Source organism: Triturus cristatus, chromosome 4_1 (assembly GCF_964204655.1).
Source record: "Triturus cristatus chromosome 4_1, aTriCri1.1, whole genome shotgun sequence".
In the NCBI taxonomy this organism is placed as follows: domain Eukaryota; kingdom Metazoa; phylum Chordata; class Amphibia; order Caudata; family Salamandridae; genus Triturus; species Triturus cristatus.
In genome coordinates this window covers 449,703,236-449,724,675 of record NC_140585.1, presented here as the reverse complement: position 1 = coordinate 449,724,675, position 21,440 = coordinate 449,703,236, and the positions used below count along the sequence as shown (strand labels likewise).

General features: G+C 43.1%; 1 protein-coding gene across 3 annotated transcripts in view; it reads right to left on the bottom strand.

Moving 5' to 3' along the window:
- NTF3 (neurotrophin 3) overlaps positions 1-21,440 on the bottom strand; it is a 215,115-nt gene that overhangs the window by 61,886 nt on the left and 131,789 nt on the right. Inside the window, exon 2 of one of the 3 annotated variants that reach the window (XM_085652607.1) lies at positions 16,112-16,233. The exons of the other annotated variants lie outside the window; for them this stretch is intronic. The gene's annotated coding sequence lies outside the window, so the exon portion shown is untranslated. The remainder of the gene's footprint in view (positions 1-16,111; positions 16,234-21,440) is intronic. 3 annotated transcript variants of the gene reach the window in all.

Below are 21,440 nucleotides of genomic sequence, written 5' to 3'. Positions count from 1 at the left end.
ATTCCTCAATCTTTATAGGTTGATAACGAGGTACTTTACTTGTATGCTACAATCTCACGCTTGGAAGAAGACCTCTAGGTTTGTTAAATGGGAAGTCAGACATGGGTCTTGAATGCTGTCAATGGAATTTGTAGAAATAAATGGTCCACAATTAGCCAGCAGTTGTTAGGATCAATGGGATCTATTTCAGATTTGTTTGCTATTGAGACGCTTCTTTTTACTAGGGAATTGTCAATATTTGAGCAAGCAATTGGTAAATTCCATCTATCACGTGGCTAGGCTTTGGAAGAATTCATATAAAACAGATGCAGGGAGTGTTCGACTGTGTGGAAAGAGACATTTGAGAGATATAATGGTCTCATTTAGGTCATCAAGTGCGAATGGAATATTCATGCCAACTAAGTGTGGACGTCATCATCAGCTCAGTTGTCTCTGATGTCGATCCAAGCAGCTCCCACCTGTAAGCCTCACGAGTTTCAAAGCAGATCATCACAGAGCCCCACAGAGCCTCACCACCCATCTCCTCACCAAAGACTACACCAGATCTGATGCCAAGTGATGCAAAGTCCCTCAGAGCCATGCAGCTCCTGATTCAAATCCTCACCAGGTCCAACGTGGCGTGATGCAAAGTGATGCAGAGCTGCGCACAGTCCTAACATTGGAATCAGAATGTAAAACTTCCAGTGGACCAAACCTGTTCCTGCATCTGGCCCGTGCTCTATCATGGTTGGCCTAAATGTGTGACTTTGACCAAATCCGGCATGAGCAGATACCCACAACAGGCACTTTACGCATTTTGGCGCTATTTTTACTTAAAATTTAAAAAGTTCATAACTCAGTTTCTACTGATTAGGTTTGTGTTGTTTTGGTGTCATTTTATTGTTTATATGGAACACTATTTTTTTTTTATAGGTTTGGAATTTTACATGTAGTGTGTTTTCACTTTATTACTGTTTGAATGCTGCATAAATATTTGTTAAGCCTGACTGCTTCTGTGCCAATCTACCAGAGGATGAAGTAGAGGTTTGTTTGATTAATTTTGTTGTTCACTCTGTAAAGCATTGTGATTATTTGAGGTGGGTGAGAACCCAAACTAATACCCCAACCTCTTGCAATGAAAAATGCTGGTTTTATGATTTGCATACTTCCCTGTATAATTCTCAACTGGTAGTCATATTTTTAGAGTAAAGACCCAAAACCTGATGAGGCTGCTGAATTACTTGATGGTACAAAGAAGTGGCACTTGTCACCTTCCCCCTATTCTCGGATTGTATCCAATCCATTGACAGAGAGTGAGGTGGAGGACAAGGACTCTTGTAACATCATAACTGTGAGAAATTGGATGTTGGTTTGGGTGGGGGGTGAAACTCTACTAGAGCAACAGCCACAGACCCAGTCATGGTAAACCACAACAAGCATTGGCATAGCCAATAGGTCTCGCCTTTAGGACCTTATAAGTTTTTAGCCATGCAACAGTTGGTGTTATTGCACCAAGGATATTGTGCTGCATAACTAAATACTTATACGGTCCCAAAAGCAAGACCTATTGGCTAAGCCAATGCTTGTTTTTGATAGGCACGAGAAGACTAAGTAATTTGCCCTGACCCACAAAATGCTGAGCCGAGGTCGAGAATCTATCCTGGTCCCCCAGTTCGAGAGTCGGCAGCTCTGGCCGTTACGCCACGCACTCTCCCTTTATTGCGGACAAATGTGTACATTCTCTAATCTTCACCTCGTTTAACTGGAAGGAGGCGATTACGAGCATCTGAATTAAAATAACAACATGCACCTCACTTAATAGGGGCTTGGAAGCGCCAAATAAAGAAGTGCGCAACCTATAGCAAAATATGTATAACTGACTTCGAGACATGTGGAACCGTAGTAGTGAGTGGTTTCACCCACCTAAACAGTTGCAGCGGGCATGCAGATGTGGCTCTGATTCACTTTGGGACTCCAAGGACTGATGGAAGCAATTGAACAGTGCACAATAATAAAGAGAAACCGCAAAATCACCAAAAGGACGCAATGCGTACAGGGATCACTAACGGACGTTTTTTCCAAGGGTAGCTCAGGTGCATACAGCCGAATACCTACACTAAGCATGCGCACAGTCGGAAATGAGCAGATACGGCAAGCACGAAAGGTGCAGCATAGAAACTCAAAGAAAGCGTTGCATATGATAAGAGCCATAAAGAGGGGGAAAAATGCTACAGCCGGCCACAGCTTGCAGTGCATGTGCACGAGTGGTGCGCGTGCAGCAGTAATCACGCCATATGGCGCCTCTGCTGAAGCGCGCGCCCGCGCACATGCACTGCAAGCTGTGGCAGGCGGTAGCATTTTTTGAAGTCCTTACTTAAAGTCTCGCCAGAACAGCGCAAGCGCGGGGTCAGGCGAGACCTAAAAACTCACTAAATTAACCTCAGCTAACCCCTCTGGTGTCTTTGCACAAAAGCTTAAAGGCAATGTGTCAAGTATTTATGCAGCACATGCACAGTAATTAAGTGAAAACACAACACAAGAAATTTAGAACAATAGAGTAAAGTTAAATAAATTGACATCAAAACACCAAAAATCCAATCAGCAGGACCAGAGATATGATTTTTTAAAGTTTATAGTGAAAAATTGGGCATAAAAGATCAAAGCATAAACCATGTACATCGAGTCATGTAAGACCAGGGCAAAGTTGAAAGTTGTGGTAGACCACGATGGACCCTGGTATGAATGCAAAGGGTGGATTGCGCCTAGTCTCAGCTTACCTTTGGACTGAAAAGAAATTCTATGAAACAATGCCTGTGAAGGTAAAATTCAGTGGGAGAAGGCAGTCGGCAGCATCTAAGGGAGGCGTAATTGACAAGGAGCTGCTGGACTAAGTCATGGTCAAAATTTCTACGTTTGGACTTAGTCTCTTTTTAGAAGGTCAAAAATCTCTTGCAGGAAGAACCTGCAGGCCGTAACTGACGAGGGCTCCACAAGGCCAGATACCCTTAATATGAAGAGCCGCTGAACAGGATTTTCTGCTGGGGAAAAAATGTAGTGGGAGCTGCTGCAAAGTCAGGCTGACTGATGATGCACTTTGGGCGATCAACGAGCAAATAGTTCCTGGTCTCCTATTGGTTCTTAGAGCACTTTTTAGCCAAAACCTTTAGTTCGAAGTCCCAATGTTTGGAACTTGCCTATCTGGGCATGTTTAGCACCGCTTCCAAAGGTTCAGGACTGGTGAGGCACCACTTGGAAGGTCAGGACTCACTCAGGCAGGGTTCAGGTATGGGTTCAAGATGGTTGGAGCCTTTTGGGTCCCTGAGGCTGTGATCAGTAGGCCCGCCAATTAGCCCGGGGAGTCACTTCTGGAAATCCTATGTTCAAGAAGAAGATCAGGGCTCAAGCAGCAGGGCAGCCCTCTAGGGCTCACAGCAAACTTCAAGCAGTAGAGCAGTCCTTCTTGGTGCACCTTCAAAACACAGCAGGCCAAAGCAGCAGCCCATCCTCTGAATCTCCTTGCCAGGTCCAGGAGTGAACTGAGAGTAGGTCTGAGAGTCCCCATTTTTAACTCTAATGCTTTTTTGAAGCAGGAGAAGTTTCTAGAAGTTTCCCTTACAAGCTATTTAGAATTTCCTGGCTCCAGACTTGTTAAAGGCAAAATGTACTAGTTTGAAGTTATTTGTGTCAGAGCAGGGCTCAGCCTATTGATGTGTAAGTGGGGCTGTGCCCAGCTCCCCCTGCTCATCCTGCCTCAGATTGCAGAGCCAGGCACAACTAATCTGTCTATTGTGTGGCTGTCTTGGCGGAATATACAAGGCTAACTAGTCACGTAACCCAGGAACAGGCGGCAGGCACATAATGGTTGGGGCAAGACAATGGTAACTTTCTAAAAGTGTCATTTTCACAATTTTGACTTAAAATACAACTTTACCATTAAAGAGTATTTTAAATTGAATTTCCGCAGATACCAAACATAACTTAACTACCTGTTCCCAATCACAATTTAGCACGTATTAAATGTATTAAGGAAACCCAATATTATCCTATGGGAGAGGTAGGCCTTACAGTTGAGAAAAACAAATGGGTGAATATTTCACTGCCATAACATGTAAAACTTAAAAGTACATGCCCAACATTACTTTAAGCCAATGCTTGTTGATTTATAGGTAACCGAGGAACAGTTTGTTATATGTTTTGTGCATTGTGCCATTTTGTCGAGGTAAATAGAGCTCATCATGTTAAATATACAATACTCTATCTTCCGAAAATACACATTTAATATTTTATAAGCTTCACTCATGAAGACAGTGTTCAACACAGCGATAAAAGTTCAGACACTATACAATACAGCCCAACACTTTAAACATCAGGTAAATGTAGTCATAAAAGGACATAACCAAATAATAGGCCCTGGCATCAAAATAAAGATGGCCTCTACTAGTGAATTAGATAGGCCTATTCAATAGACATAGAAAGTGGCCCATTTTTTCAAAGTGGGGCAGTTTGGATCTTGTAAAGACACAGGGGCAGATTTACAAGCCCCTTGCGCCACTTTTGCGTCACTTTTGCCATGTTAAAAGTGACGCAAATGTGGCGCAAGGGGCTTGTAAATCTGCACCACAGTGTTTAAGTAGACTGCATGGATTTGTGCTTGCTGCAGGCAATGTTTGTTTTAATATCAGTGAAATCAACACTAAAAAAACAGCGCTACAAACCATATACAGGTCACAAACAGCCAAAAACTGGCCCGCACATTGACTTGTCTGACCAACCCTTCATGCACTGCCTGATTGCCCGTAGGCCAGTCCGACACTGAACGTAACCTAGATGCATCCCTCTAATCATTATCTTAATTCTTGTGTTATGGTGGAACACTATGTCCTCCCTTACTGTCGTTCCCCTAAATCTAGTTCCTACTTAAAATAGTAATCACAGGCCTAGTCGAAAAAGATACATTCGGGGATCATACATCAGAATATGAAGACCATGTCCAAATGTGTAGTAAAAATTCTCCAATAACATAATATTTTTTAATACTTGTTTTCATTCCAAGGTATAAAATTACAATTGTTCCTCATTTTAACCACCATGGATGGGTGAAGAGTTGAGTCATCCTTGATAACAATAGTTTTATAGCTGATGCTTTTGATAGCTGTGCAATGCCTCCAGCCAACTAATGCTGACTGCCGACATCAATATTCAGGATATGTTTCAGGATAACTGAGCAGACTAATGTCAACAGATAGAGCAGTTCCCAGCACTCACTACGAACCTCTTAAAACATTTCCCAACAGTTGTGCCGCACACAAACTCTGCGTTGCTACTAGAAGTCACTCATCTGCAACTCTTTTAAAACCCCTGTAAAGACCCCTTTTTAAATAAACCCACTATAATCATGAAGGTAGTTTCAAATTTCCCTCGTTAATCCTTCTCAGGTTTCCTTTAAACAGCCCTAAACCATCTCTGGCAAACTCTGCTTTAGCTCCTCACCAAAACGATCTCCAAAAGCCACTTAAAATACACGGGGGTGAACTACATGATATATGCTGATGCCCCTGTGTAAAGTGAGCAACAAACATCCACTTTGATGTCTTTCTAGAATTGGGGTTAAATATATAGGTTATATGTCAATAGGTGGAAAGGGAAAAAAGTCAGCAAGGATTCGGCAGAAACTTGGATACCGTTGCATCCAAAGCCTGAAATAATTTTATCAGCTGTTTTCCTGGCTGGTGAATTGGGTCTCCTGTTCCTGCACCTTGGATAACTGGGTGCACGAACACTGTCCCCCTTAGATTAGGCAGAGCATAATTCCACATGGTTATTTTACTATGTCCAACTTGCCGTAAGGCAGCGTGAAATACCTACTTGTTTGGTACATTGGTGAGAGAACCTAGACTGCTGAACAGAAAGAATGCAGCGAACAAAAATAACTTGGCAATAGTCAAAACCGAAATCGAAGCCTATGAAGAGAACCCTCTAGGGAGCCTAGTGCATGAGATAGAGCTAAGCAAGTAAGATCTGATTGTGCCCAGACAGAATATGTCCTCATATGATAAAAACTGAAACATTATGAACATGATTCAAAAGCTGGGAGATTATTAAATGTTCAGCTTAAGAATGTGAACTCTGGGTCATATCCATGAAGTGCCAAATACAAGAAACAGCTAGTGCATCAGTCTGTTATGACAAACGCTTTTGCCACTTTCTTCCAGTTTCTTCATGATTCTGAAAAGAAAGGCAATACTGGACTGGAGATGGCATAACCCATACTGATATAACCTGTGCTGTCTATCAGAAAACAGAAGAAGTAAGATAGACCCTGAAGTCCAATATCATTGTGGACATGATCAAGGGCATATACAAAAACATGAATGTTGACTTTAGAAATGTAATAAAATGGCTTACCTACCTGTTATGCATCAATATTAGTAAATTACAATAAAACTACATGTATGTAAATACAACAAAACTTACAACATAACATGCATTAAAAATATAGAGAAATAGACCCTATTAGATTGTCCCTTTTCTATGTACCCATATGTACCCAAACAGGGGATCATAAGAAACAAACCACAAATGGTCAACAGAGTACATTTCTTATTTACATTCATGTGACTTTATTCTAATTTACTAATATTGTATACAGAATACGTTTTCCCTTTTGTGATTTACAGCCCTGAAGAAGCTGTTCTTGAAAATTGTGTAAAGCGTTGGCTATAATTTGTTGTTATTCTCAGGATTATGCTATGCAAGTAAGGAATATTTTTCAATGTACTACAGGTTGTGCTGAGAACAACCAGCCATTGGAAATGGGCACAACAAAAATGGACTGGTTGTTACTTTTGGATGGTGCTGTGCTTAGGCTGCAAGTTGTCCATCTGACCTTTGCAATACTCTCCTTGATAGGTGAGTAAAGGTTTCAGTCATTCAAACCTGAGATAAACCCTTGGTATCTATGGCACAGAGCAGACAGACTGAACATAAGAAAATGTGTAAAGCATTTAGAAGTACTCAAAAAGTTAAACAATCACAAATACAACACAATAAAAATCACACTACAATTCATAAAAATAGAGATAAAATTAATCAACAAATATAACTCCAAAACAACAAAAATCCTTGAGAACTGGAGATATGATTCTTTTTAATTTTAAGTAACAATAGTACCAAAAATCTTCATGCATCAACTGTTTTCATCTGATTGTGACTGACTGGGACCTAGGCATGATTTAAAGCAGACAGCTATGGTACGCATTTCACATACAAACATTAGGCTCATCTTGGTCAGATGTTTTACCTTCTGACTTAGTCTCCGAAATGGAGCCAGATGTGTGATCATTTCTGAATTTGGTGGGCAGGGACTCCGTCAAGCCAATGGAGTAATATACTCCTATACTCCGTTGCCCTGATGGACTTAACCCCATCCACCAATAAATAAATTGGGCCCTTAGTCACTTTTACGTAATGCTACAGTTAATGAGAATTCATGGTGACTGAGGGTGCTCTCTGTTGCTATGTACAAAACCTTGAAATCATCATCCATCAACCTTCATGCCTTCACCATATTATTTGATATTCCCAGGCCATTCAAACTGTTACACTGGCTGGACACTTTACTTCTAATACCATGTCGAACATTTCTACTGGGTATGACTCAAACTATGTCACCCTCCACCTCTCTTCTTCTTAGCCCCATTATTAACAAAACCCAAAGCAAATTAAATGAGACAGCATAATGTCAGCATGAATCAAGGTGGTTGTGACCCTGGTCTGGAAGGACGCTAATCATACATTGATACATCCTGAATTACTGCAAAGGACCAAGTTTATAGCCCGACCCCCAGCAGTCACCAACAACCCTTGAAACAGTGTCTCTCTGCCATCCAACCCTCTGGTCCAGTTCAGCTATACCAAAATCAGCAAACAAATTGACTATGTGCAGTAGGTGTACTGAAAGTTACTAAAAAAAAGACCAGAGTAGAACTACTGTGCCACCCTAAAATCAATAATCTAATATCATATTGAAGTTTTATCAGATGAGTGAGATGATATGAAGTCTGCAAATCACACACTCTGGCACTCTCTCAGATAAGTACCCTCTTCCAAAAGACTGCTCTCCCGGCACCCTCCCACATAAACCTCAACATGCTAGCTTCCCTAGTGCATAGTACACACACCTACCCAATGCTTCAGAGCATATCTTCATGCACATTACCTATAATGCACCCCACACACCCAAATAACAATCACAGATCCAACAACAAATGTGATCAACACAATCATTAGATTATATCATACACACAAAGATAAACTTTTTGTCACAAATCAGTGACTACTCTCCTGTATATTATTTCAAAGCTCTCTTGGGTAGCTACTGTTGGTCTTTGGTCTTTAATGCAACTTCCATTTCTGTTTTCATCCAAGACTATCACCTATTGCACTCAAGAAAAGCTGTTTCAGTGCATTCCCCATGCCACTATCTTACACTATGATACAAAATCCTCCACCTCATCGGAAAAGAAGGAAATTGGTGGGACGTTTGTTTTTATTGACAATGAGTGCGTTAAATACAAACCAATTAACTCAATACACTGCATTCCTCCTGTGCCTCACTGTGAAGATTACAATCCTGACTGAGACTGGCATCTCTTACTACTCACCTGGTAGCAAAGGGGTTTATTTATGGTTTACTTGCTTATAGGTCACCCATTGTGCGATTCAATTTTTCTAAGTGAAATTAACCTTTGCTGGCACAACAGAAACCTATACATCCCTTCTTGTAGGAAATGGCCATCATGTATGCGGTGGTTCCACCCCCCAACTCAATTTTTGCTCTATCTGCTATGCTGACTTTGCACTTTGCTAAACATGAGTACATTCTCTGTGCTCCCACTTCAAACATGTTAAAATCGGTGTACATACCTGATTGGCTCAATTAAGTTTCCTATACAGCCATAATATAAGGCACAGAAATACACCCCTGGCATGGATGGTTAATTGCAACCTGTGGACTGCAGCACCTATTATGCCATCCACTACAGTGTCGGTTAAAATATGGCTTCAGGCTTGAACCCTGCTGCACAGTCACCTCAAAAGCACTTTGGATATCTCATGCTACTTAATAACCCTCTACTATTTGAAGAAGAGCAAAATAATATGCACTCATCCAGTGCCCGTCATCTCGGACTATTTTACTGGGTAAAGAAAAAAAAGCATGTCAAACTGACAAACTCTAAAAGGAAATGCCCTGACCTAAATATAGAAAAGAATCGCAGCAAGCAAATGCAAACAACTCATGACAAGCATATGACCTTGTTAGAAGAGAGCAGGCTCTTCTGGCCATATACAGATTGCAACATTTTCCCGTGGAAAGTCAGGGGAATTTTACTCTACAGCATCATTGGCTTCAAGCGTGAGGTCCCTAAGAGCCAATGTCCTCTTCAAAAATGTGCACTCGAGCATCTGGTCTGTGTGGTACCCTTGTTAATTGGGATGAGTGCGAGTGTATGTGGCAGAAGCTTGCAATCGCCCTGACGCAACCTCTCGTCAGAGTCGTCACACTATCTCATTATACTAAAGCAGTGTTCTCTCCGTTTGTCTTAGTTACGTAAATGCAATGTTGGAGCTTAAAAGAAGTTATTTTGGTATGTCTGCGATTTAGATATGAATATTCATAACACCACCACCCCACCCAAGTTCGCCATGTCTCTTCTTGCCTGGAGGCACAGAGACATTCTAGCCTATGAAAATGAAAGCCCACACCCTGGCAAGCAAGCTGCAGAAATGTTGATAGAAGGTTTGCAGATCACACAGGCGAAGACTTAGACGCCCAAGGCGTTGACATTCACAGACTCGAAGAATCGGTTAGTGTAAGGAATGTCGTCCACCCACAGGCCCTGTGCATAACAAGGTACTGGAAATTATAGGAAAGGACAAACAAATACAACTTCTGCATTAGTCTATGTGAAGACCGAGTATGCAAAAAAAGGAGCTCGTTCAGCCAAGAGGAGGAAAGATGGCGCACAATCAATTCCAAAATAACAAAACAACGATCGGAAAAAAAAAAAAACACTGGGCTGCTGGATTCCCCAGGCCATGCTCACCTCATGGCAATGCAGATAAACCTCGTACACCCTTTCGAGTAATGCAAAAGGGGAAAAACAACTTTAAGATTGGAACATAGATAATGATGAATATTGCAACGCATTAGCAAACAGTTAAAAAAAGAAACCCTATAGAGGACACATACACATTTAATTGTGGTGAGGTAGAAAGTGTGCATATGATTATGTCAATGTACTGCCGAGAATGGAAATGAGTAGAAATCTAGAAGGTTTTCTCAAAATAAAATGTTAAATATAGTGAATTCTAAAACTATTTCCGCCCTATCATTTTCAAAAATAGGGCCATGTCTTTTACAATTGTCCTGCGAAATTCCATCAATCAGTGTTAAAATAAAATATATAAATAGCACAGCAGAAAGCGTTTTCTGCCTTGTCAGAAACAAAGGTCCTCCTAGCATTGGAACATCCCTAAAAGAGATCTGACGGTGCAACACTGATCTAGGAAACTTCTCGGACATGAGCCAAGATATTTTTCTCATTTGACTCACACTTTCTTGAGTGACCCATGCACTTTTCTTTACGTTGCTTACAACGATGCTTACAAGACTGATGACATTTCTCTTACTTGGCATTTGAAGTATATCACCTGCCAGCTACAAATGAGACCGCTGCATTAGAAACGTTATTGACAGAATACATAAAGAAATCAACCTATGTGCTGTTGCAGTTGCCATAAATGGACTCTCCAATGGCCTTAGAATTTCCTCCTTATGGGCTAAATGCACTAACATGATTCGTGAAAAGTGGTTGCAAATTGTTCACTGACTTTTGTGAATCCAATGAGATTTTGTGAACCCAATTATGTACTATTGGTTCACAAAATCACCATCTGGAGTGTGTTACAGTCCGACCTAGTTCTTTAATTTGTGACCTATCTCATCAATGCGGTAGGTCGCAATTTGCAAATGACCCAAATTGGATGCCATCACAGGGTGGTGGTCAGCAGGCCACCAGGTCTGTGCTCACATTTCCATAAAGTCAACATTTTTTAAACGCAGCTTGTTTTTCTTACAGGAAACAGGGCAACTTTCCTGGAATCTTTTTTTTTGCAGAGTTAGCAGTGGTCCCATTGACCACTGTCTACTGCCCTACAAACTTTTTTTTAACATTTTCAAATGTTTGTGACAGAAATTGCAGTTGAAAACCATTGATACATTGCATTGTGAAACTAAGGGGCATATTTACAAGCTCCTAGCGTCATTGGAGTGTAACTTTTTTTGATGCTCCGGTGGCACTGCGTGCTGGTCCATATTTAAAAGGCCATGCAAAAGCACATTGTGTGGCTTTACACAGCCTTGTAAATAGGACACTCTTTCATGCAGTTCTCTGTGTCAAAGGGGCATGTCATGGGTGTTGCCAAGGGTGTTCCCAGCCAACACCCATAGCTTTTTCACACTGCCCCTGATTTACAAGGATTTGTAAATCTGAGGAAGTACCAAAAACTAATGTTTTTCCTGGAGGAGGTGTTAAAGTGGCTCAACAAGGAGAAATAATGTTATTTCTATTCACATTTTGCTCTTTCTGCAATTGCTATTTTGCATTTTGCAGCACACATAAAAGGAGCAAAACGCCATTAATGATTGCTTTTGGGCAGGAAGGTGTCTCTTCCTGCACAAAAACAATTATCTCTATAACGAAGGCACACTTGAACCATGGTGCAAGTGTGCCTGTGTTGTCGCACGGCTGCTGTTTTAGTGCTGGTGCAGGGGGAGCACAGGGGTGTGCCGTATTCTTGCTAACACTACCTGCATTTTTTAAATGCTGCAGCTCGGCACAGCAAAATTGCTTGTGGGGCCGTGCTGCGGGATTTCATTGTAAATATGCCCCAAGGTTTGGATGGGATTCCCTAAACACACCCCTTCTAAATTGCAAATCCTGATGTATTTCTAAAATCCATTTTGCAAATTCAGTAACCATTTACTAAGTGGGGTATAGCACATAGCAAAAATCCATTCAGCGGATATAAATGCTTTGATTTAGTGAACTGTAAGGGTTTGTCACTGCTAAATGGCTCAGTACATCTAGCCCCTTGTACCATAATTATATGGCAATATGTTGTAGCAAAAGTGCCATGCAACCTAAGGCAAGCAAGGAAAATGGGCTCCTAGCTGCTGTTTCGGTACTAATATACAACAGAGATCAAGGTTCAAGGGGCCTCTGAACTCCCTGGGACCCAGTGCTGATGCACCTGCTGCACCTTTGATAGCTACTCTCTTGAATTTGACCCATATAGTTAACCTCATGGAGCATGAAACTGCTCCTCACATCTACAAATCTGAATGCACATGAGTAGTGAGATTGTTAGTATAAGCCATGAAAATGCCCACACTCAAGTAATGCAAATATTACCATTGAAGTAACAGACATGGCATGGAGTTGACATAAAGAATAATTAGGGTACCTGAGAAATGTAGAAAGCGAGAGAGAGAGAGGGTGACCTGCGTTGACATTGTCATCGCGCTTTTTAGGTCTCGCCTGAGCCAGCGCATGCGCTGATCAGGCTAGACATTTAGTGTGTGGGTTTTCAAAGTGCTACCACACGCTTTTGGCTGGCATAGAGCGTGCGGTTACGCACACAATGACGAGCAGAGGCGCCATCTGGCTTTTCTCTCTCATCATGGTATGCGCACATCGCACACCACTTGCCAGCCTGCTTTTGCTGTTGCGCGTGCGCACACCACTCATGTGGTTTTTCTTAAATTTTATTTTTGCTCGCGCACACAACGCTAGGTCGTGGCCGCACGTTTTGTTTTTGTTCGTGGCCACTGCTTGTGAAATCCCACGAAAAGTCAGCAGCGCTGAAACCCTCCCAATCGCAGCCCGCCAGAATCGCTCCGGATGCAGGCAGGGCTTCTAGTGGCTCCCCAAGTCGTGAAGCGTGCGCGCTTCTTTTAAATGGTTGCTTTGCACCGTAAACCCCCTTTGTTTTCACCTCTTTCCTCGACCAGCCGAGGTCAAGTTCAGAATGCTTCAAACCCATAAGTATGTGGAAATCGCTGCGGGCTGCTAAATCACGTAATTCGAGTAGCCTTGCTAGTACTTTCCCTTTGAGATAACGAACACTGACTGCAAGAGGTGAAGCTAGGCTGACGATCAGTCCTGCCCGTGGGTGTTAAGGGAACAAACAGCGTCACTTCATTTTGGGAATCCTGCTGGTTTCACCTTCCTCGGTTCAGGTGCACCTGTATTAAATTACTGTTACTTTACACTGTAGTATGTCTCTGTTTTATTTTTCAGGCTCTCATAATCTGCGACATTATGATGTCACCCCACGAGAGTATGACATCATCATTGGGTGTGATGAACACACGCATATTCTTTTTCATGCCCATGAACCCCTGCCCTCTGCCTCGTCTCCATTTCATCCTCCCAGACCATCGCTCCTTCACAGCTCACCCCAAGCTGTCACCTCCCCCCTTCCTGTTACACCCTCGCTCCCTCTCATCTGCTTCTATTGTTCTCTCCCTTTCACCCCATCTCTCCCCGTCACTCCATCTTTTTCTCTCGCACCTCTTTTTCTATTCCATTCCTCTCTCCCGCCTCCTCCCAGACACCCACACTTATCCCATTTCTTGTCCTCCTACGCATGTCTTCTTTATATGTCATCACTACCCGCTGATGACATTATCACCTCAGCCATCCCTCTCTCGCCTTCCCTCGCTCTCGACCCATCCCCACTTGCACTAACTCTTCTGTCCAATCCATCTCTTCATCTCAACCCTGTCCCTCCCAACTCTTGCTTCCCTCTCATCTCACCCTCGCGTCTACACCCCATTCCCCCTCACTCCTGGGGTGTACACAGGATTCCCTGGGCTCTAATGCAAGCAGGGACTATAGCCTCCCTGCCCAAAATTGCTTACTAAAAGCAAACCACAAAAAGGACTGTATGGGTTCCCTCAAAACCGCGGCCCTGGTTCCACTGCTCCTGCTGCACTCCTGTTAAGTATCCCTCTGCTGTCTCCCTTACCTCTCTCGCTGCGTCACACACTCCCACCCATCTCTAGCAGCATGCAATTGAAGATACTTGCATTTTATTTGTATTTATACCTGCAGCATTGGCTTTGTCATCAGCCTTTCTAGCCCTCTGGAGGAGGGACAGTGCACCACGTCTTATTCCACACTGGTTGGCTTCCAGCGGGTCGAAGCCAGGACTCAGTTCTGTTGGAAATGATGTCACAGTCCAGCAGGCTGAGAGAGCTAGACTGACGCCTCGGAACGTGGCCACTGCGGCGGGTTCCCTACTGCGGCCACATGCTTGCTACAGGAAGTAGGCTATTTTTTTTTTAAAGAAAACTCTCCCGCTATCTTTTCAGAATTTTAAAGGTTTTTATATGCCCATGTCCTTATTTTTTATTTTTTTTTAAATCACTCGGAGTGCAATTACTTTGCTATTAAATAGCAAGTGTAGAATTTTAATGAGGCTTTACAAAAAAAAAAGTTATTGGTTCAGGGGTGATTTAACATATAGTATAAAATAAATAACCCTAGGCAATTTCTGATTTTCTCAATAAATCATTGGCCCATGAGAGGCACCAGTTAGATGAACATTTGGTTTGAAATAATCGTGGACTCTGAAAGCTTAATTCTCAGAAGTGCACTTTTACTGGGTGCAAAAATTGTCTTTGAAAATACTGTTGATGCATGGTAGCAGTATTACGCATGGTGTTTTTTTTTTTACCTCGATTCAGTGTTTACCATTGGATGATGGAGACTAACTCGTGGGCTGACTGAATGTGAAACTGAGCACCTAACCTGGAACAGATAAATACACATTCAACAAGGAAATTGTCAGATATTTCCTGCTAGAGCTCACGGATCGCAGATATTGGGGAACATAATGAACATTAGCACGCACAGATTTTCACTTGCTGCAAATCAATCATCTTATATCAATATGTCATGTCTATTGAGAAATGGTTATCGATTTTGTGCTCAGTTATGACCTTCTTTTGTGGAACAGCAGCTGGGGAAATACATTGGGAAAGATTGTCATTGCCATTTCTCGCTTCCTATTTGATGCTGTTGGGCTAAGAAAGAGCAACAAGCATTGGCATTGCCAATAGTTCTCGCCTTTGGGACCTTATAAGTGTTTAACCATGCAACAGTTAATGTTGGTGCACCAAGGATATTGTGCTGCATAACTAAATAATTATAAGGTCCCAAAAGCGAGACCTATTGGCTATGCCAATGCTTGTTTACCTTTTAATCAGTTTTGCACAACAGGCTGAGCTTCTGTGCAATACGTGAAAAAACAGTGCATGGTTGGGAGAGGAATACAACACAGGGCAGGAGAACAGAGAGGGAGAAGGTGGAAAACAAACCACAGACAATGGGAGGGGGGTGGGTAAACGAACCACAAATAGCAGGAGGGGTGAGATAAACAAACCAGAAACAGCAGAAGGGGTTGGAGGTTTGGGGGAAAATACAGACAGTGGGATGAAGACAGAGTGGAGGAGGAAATCAAACCACGGATAGAGGGAGGGGAGTAAGTTGGGTGGGTTAACCAAACTATGGACAGCAGGCAGGGTAGGGGAAAGAAACAGAGAGCAGGAGGAGGACAGGAAAGCTACACAAGGGAGAGAGCAGCAATAGCTGGAGGATGGTGTTGATAAAAGAGAGGGACTGCGGAGGCATGCACTCTATAAGAGACTCTATAAGACTGCATGTCCAAAAGGAATACAAAAATAATACATAATACATGCGGCCAATGGGAGGACACTCGCCACAGACAAGAAGGTCTACTTAGTCTATGTGCCACGGGTGGGACACACATGAAGCCCCATGAGGAAGCCGAGGTGAGGAGGAGTTTCTGACCAATAAGAAGCAAGGAAATGAGAGCGACATTGGAGCCAAATGCTGGTAAGTAAAGGAAGGGCTCTAAGCCCATTTTATATATTTATATTTTTTTGCTTACAAAAGATTACAAAAGCGCTGTGCAGACAAACTTAAAAATGACAACTTATCCACAAATATGATTTGAAAGATACAGGTAGTGTCACAAAAACCTTGCTATTCCCTTATGGGTCCTGCAACCAAACGGGTTAGGTCTGATTATTCATTGTAGAAAGTCCGGGCAGTCAGTACAGTGTTAGATGGCAGAGACAGCCTTCTCCTCTTCTGAAGTGTACTAGAAGAAAATGAAGGTAAGAGTCATGTAGGAGGTTTTATGACATTAAATCTGATAAACTAGTAAGAAACTTAAGAAAAAAATATCCAATAATCCATTTGGCTAGAAACTTGTCAAAAGTATGCTAAACTGTATAAACGAATGGCAAACGAAATGTTTAACATTAAGATATTCGACAATCAGTTGTTTAGAAGGTGAAGAAAACCTGTGAAAATACTCATTACTAAAAGCTTAAATAAGGCAACATGACGACGGCAGTGCATTCATAAATAAACAATGTTCAATGGTGTGCCCCAGTCTAAGGCTTTTTACAAAGGTTAGACTGGCTGGATTGAAATCAGTAACCTTAATGCCTGCAGCTTTCTGTGGTGAAATGCCATGCATTCCAAGCTGCTTCCTCTAAGAAGTCGACCAGGTAATCTGCAGTAACTGAATTGCTCTTAAATTAATTATATGGTGGGTGTTTTTAATACTCATTCGATCTCAGACACATTTTTCCCCACATAACTAGCTTTATCCCATTTAATCAATCAATCAATCAATCAATCACGACATTTGTACAGCGCACTACTCACCCGTGCGGGTCTCAAGGCGCTAGGGGGGTGGGAGAAGCAGCTACTGATCGAACAGCCAGGTCTTGAGGAGTCTCCTGAAGGTCAGCAGGTCCTGAGTCTGCCGCAGGTACGCGTGGAGGGTGTTCCACGTCTTGGCGGCGAGGTGGGAGAACGATCTGCCACCGGCGGTCGTTCGGCGGATGCGTGGGACGGTGGCGAGGGCGAGGGCGGCGGAGTGAAGCTGGCGGTTCGGGGTTTTGAAGGACAGCCGTTCGTTGAGGTATGCTGGTCTGGCGTTGTGGAGTGCTTTGTGTGTGTGGGTGACAAGCTTGAAGGTGATCCTCTTGTTGACCGGGAGCCAGTGCAGGTCTCTCAGGTGGCTGGTGATGTGGCTGTGATGGGGGAGTCCGAGGATGAGGCGTGCAGAGACGTTTTGTATGAGTTGGAGTCTCTTCTGGAGTGTGGCCATGGTTCCGGCGTAGAGTGCATTGCCATAATCCAGCTTGCTGCTGACGAGTGCTTGGGTGACCGTCCTTCTGGTTTCGGTGGGGATCCATCTGTAGATCTTTCTGAGCATGCAGAGGGTGTTGAAGCAGGAGGAGGAAACAGCGTTAACTTGCTGGGTCATAGAGTGCGTGGAGTCCAGGATGAACCCCAGGTTGTGTGCGTGGTTGGTGGGTGTCGGGGCGGCTCCCAGCGAGGCTGGCCACCAGGAATCATCCCATGCAGAGGGTGTGGATCCGAGGATGAGGACCTCTGTCTTGTTCGAGTTCAGCTTCAGCCAGCTAGTCTTCATCCAGTCTGCGACGGCCTTCATTCCCTCGTGGAGGTTGGATTTGGCGGTGGCCGGTTCCTTGGTGAGGGAGAGGATCAGCTTGGTGTCGTCTGCGTAGGAGATGATGTTGAGGTGGTGTTCTCGGACGATGTTGGCGAGTGGTGCCATGTAGATGTTGAAAAGGGTCGGCTGGGGGATGAGCCTTGGGGTACGCCGCAGATGATCATGGTGGCTTCGGGTCGGAAATCAAGCACCCCAGTACACTGGAAAAACTCCACAGATCATCAGTACCCACTGGCTGTATAGGACTTTTCTAATCAAAAAGCCTTTCCAGATAGTTTTCCTAATGGTCTATGGAAACAATCTACAGCAGGCAAAGGACTCAATGCATCTGGAAGTCAAATCAGGAAAATGACTTCTCCAACTCTGGATTACAGGTAATCTGTAGGTAGATCTTTTATAATAGTCCTCTCTGGACAGTTGCAGCCAGGTATGGTCCCCTTTCCATTCCAAGTCTTGAACGGAGATAAGGAAAGGTGGGTGACCAGGTACAATTAAGACATAATCTAGGCATACCTTTGTGATGGACCTATCCTATGCTATATAATGTCCCCTACACCAAACCCCATGTTTACACAGTATAATGTCAGTAAAGACTTGTAAAGGCTGCAAAGAAGGGGCCCAATAAGAAAATTGAGCATCATTCTAAGGCCAATGGAGTTAGGTACGCATGGACAGGCTGGAAATTGATCTAACAATGGAATCTAATTCAACAAAATGATAACTACTCATTGGTCATGTCTGTACAGCATATGACATATTACAGTCATTAGTCCTTCTTCAATGGTAAAATCTTGCTACTCTTTTATATCCGATACAATATTTTCTTCGAAGAGTTATTTGGAGGACTTATAGAGGGCAATTTAATTGTGTAACATTACTTTATTGGTTAGGAGTAGTTTTGTGGATTCATTGTTTCGAAGCTGTCAAGCTTCCACCCTGGCACAAGATGTTAATTGCAGCTTCCTGCACAGATACGGGTATTCCCGTTTTCTTGGTCAGAGTACATGTCACCAAAATAGCAACTGTGGGTTAGATGTAGCAAAAGATTGGTCACAAATAGTGGTCGCAAGTTACACACCAGCTTTTTTTCTACCAACATTTAATTGTGCAATGCGACCAATGTACTAAATCTGATGTCTCAGGGGGTTGCAACCTACAAAATGAATCCTAATTAGCCACGCCAGAGATGGTAGCCTTCGAGGAGCAGCATACCACCATCCCTGAATCCACACTCTCAAATGGAAACTTTTTTTAAGTAGCCATTGTTCCTTAATGGAACTGGTACACAATGTAAAAACATACAATTTTGGGAAGACATCTGGGTAAAGAGTCATTGTTTCCCTGGACAACTGACTGGCTCCCTAAAAAGTTACTTGACAAGATTCCCAAAGAGGAAGTTGTCCAGCATAATCAAGATGCTCCTATCCTATCATCCAGTAGATTTCATACGAATAAAAACTTGATATTTTTGGAAGGAGAGGAGATTATAAAAGTGTAAACTGGATGGGAGCTTGAGCACTTTTATTCAATTAGATTAATAAAACACAGTCTCAACCAATAACAATCTAGGAGTTAAATAAATAAGATCTAAACCTGCAAATACATTTAAAAAATGTTTTACAAGTTGAAAGTGCTCCACTGGCCTTCTGTCATTGTTCCGGTTTCTAATCTTGTATCAGCAGCATATGTATTTATTTCACTCTCTTGGGTATGACAACTATTACTGCTAAGGTTTCCAAGCAGACTCATGAAATCTAGACATAATTGCATAAGCTAATGGTTTGCCACTTCAGTCACAGAGATCACATTACAGCTGTTCTATTTTATCTTCTTAGACTTTCAAGTTAGCTTCTAAATCCACTTAAAAAAATTCCAGTTTTTTTTAAAGTTTTGATGTTCCTACTGCACATGGCAACATTAGTTTCACTTCATCCCCTCATTGTTACTCCTTACTTAGGGCCTCATTCCGATGACGGTGGGACCGCCAACTTCAGCCCAATGGTGGCGGTCCAACCGACATCGGACCCTGCATTACCACCCGCCACACTATGATGGGGGCGGATGGTTGGCGGTCGGAGAGACTTACCGCCATGGATCCGACGGGCTCAAAGAGCCCATTGGATGTAGTGTAATGCTTACAATGGTGGCGGTGCCAGCTCAGGCACTGCCGTAGGCATTACAATGTCAGTTTTCTGCTGGACTTTTCATGGCGGTTTACCTGCCATGAAAAGGAAGGCAGAAAGGGACATTGGGGTCATTTAGCAGGCCCCCCCTTAACCATCTGGCCTTCCGACATGGGCCCTGGGGGGCACCATGTGGCAGGCACTGCATGGGGTCTGTCACATAGTGCAGGAATATGTACAGAGTGTATCTTTTGTACTGCAGCATGTGCTGCAGGCGGAAGCACATGCTGGAATACAAAAGATACACATTGCAACTGCCTTGAAGGCAGTCGCATCGTGATACCGGTTGCAGGACTGCCGACAGCTAATCGGGCGGGCCAGTTTCCGAAGGGATGGGAGTCGGACGTAGGTCCTACCACCATCCTAATCAGGCCCGAAGATAGGAAATGGGATGCGGTGCATGACTAGAAGGGCTGATGTCCATCAGTGCTGAAGCCAAGATGCAAAAATCAAATGCTGGTGGAGGTGGGGGGGGGGGGGGATGGGGAGGGGGGGTGGAGACGTTAAGCAACATATAATTTGAAATGAGAACTAAATTGAAGGATTGCATTCGGAATGGCTGTTGGCTATATGACCAATAAATATGCAACTGTTTAGTCTGGATGAAACTAATGTTAATAAGTCATTTATTCTTACAATTAGGTTGTATTCAACTTCAGAAGTTTGAGGTGGCTTCCGCACTGGTAGACCTACCAAACAGGTTGAGGTCTCCGTATTGGATGATGTGTGTATATTATTGGTTGTTGGAGGTGTCAGAGCTCTTAGGGCCTCATTTATGAGGTTTTGGCACACCTTTACTATGAAATACTGTTGAAGCTGTTTTCTTAGCAACAAGAAGCCCCTATTAGAATAAACATGGATCTGTTGCCTGACGAGGGAGCACCCTACATGGGGAAGCTTCGGCTCCATGTCTGAGATAAAAAGAGGCAGAGAACTTGACATTTCTTCTACTGCTGGTAAAGTTGCTCCAGATCAATTCTGCAGAGCTCAGATCCTCACAGCAGGCTTTCAGGCAAAAGGGCTCTCTCTAGCATGTGTTCCTGCAAGGACCATTTAATTGTGGTCATGTAGGCCTTCTTTGAGTTAGTAGTGGTTCTGCTTTTTGTGTCTCTGTAGCAGGCAATGAAGAGACAAGCCATTGAGTATTATAGAGCAGAACCAGTCCCTGGATAGGAGCAGGAGACAGTAAACTTTGAGCCTTCTTTCTTCTATCTATCAGGCAGTCTCTTCTGTCTGCAAGATGCCTTCTATTCCTTCCAGTTCCAGGAATGGTCTGATAGGAAATGGTGCGTTGAGAGTCTTATCCTATGCACTAACTTGTGAACGGAGAATTCTAACGACTCAGTCCAGGCTACTTTAAAGCAGAATTTCCACCTTCTTTCAGGACTGCCTCAGTTAGTTTACTGAAGTCCTTTCCAACATTCCTCAACCAATATGGGCCTAGACTTGTTTCAGTTGCAGGAGACTTGTGCCCTCTTCTAGACACTCCTGTATGGGGATGAGGTGTCCTCCCCTCTGTCAGTGCTAGAACTGGTTTTTCCTCCTGCATTGGACACATATGGAAAGTCAAAGGTGTTTCTGGGACTGAACGAATGTAGTTACTGACAATCCTACTTGGAATATCCATGTCAA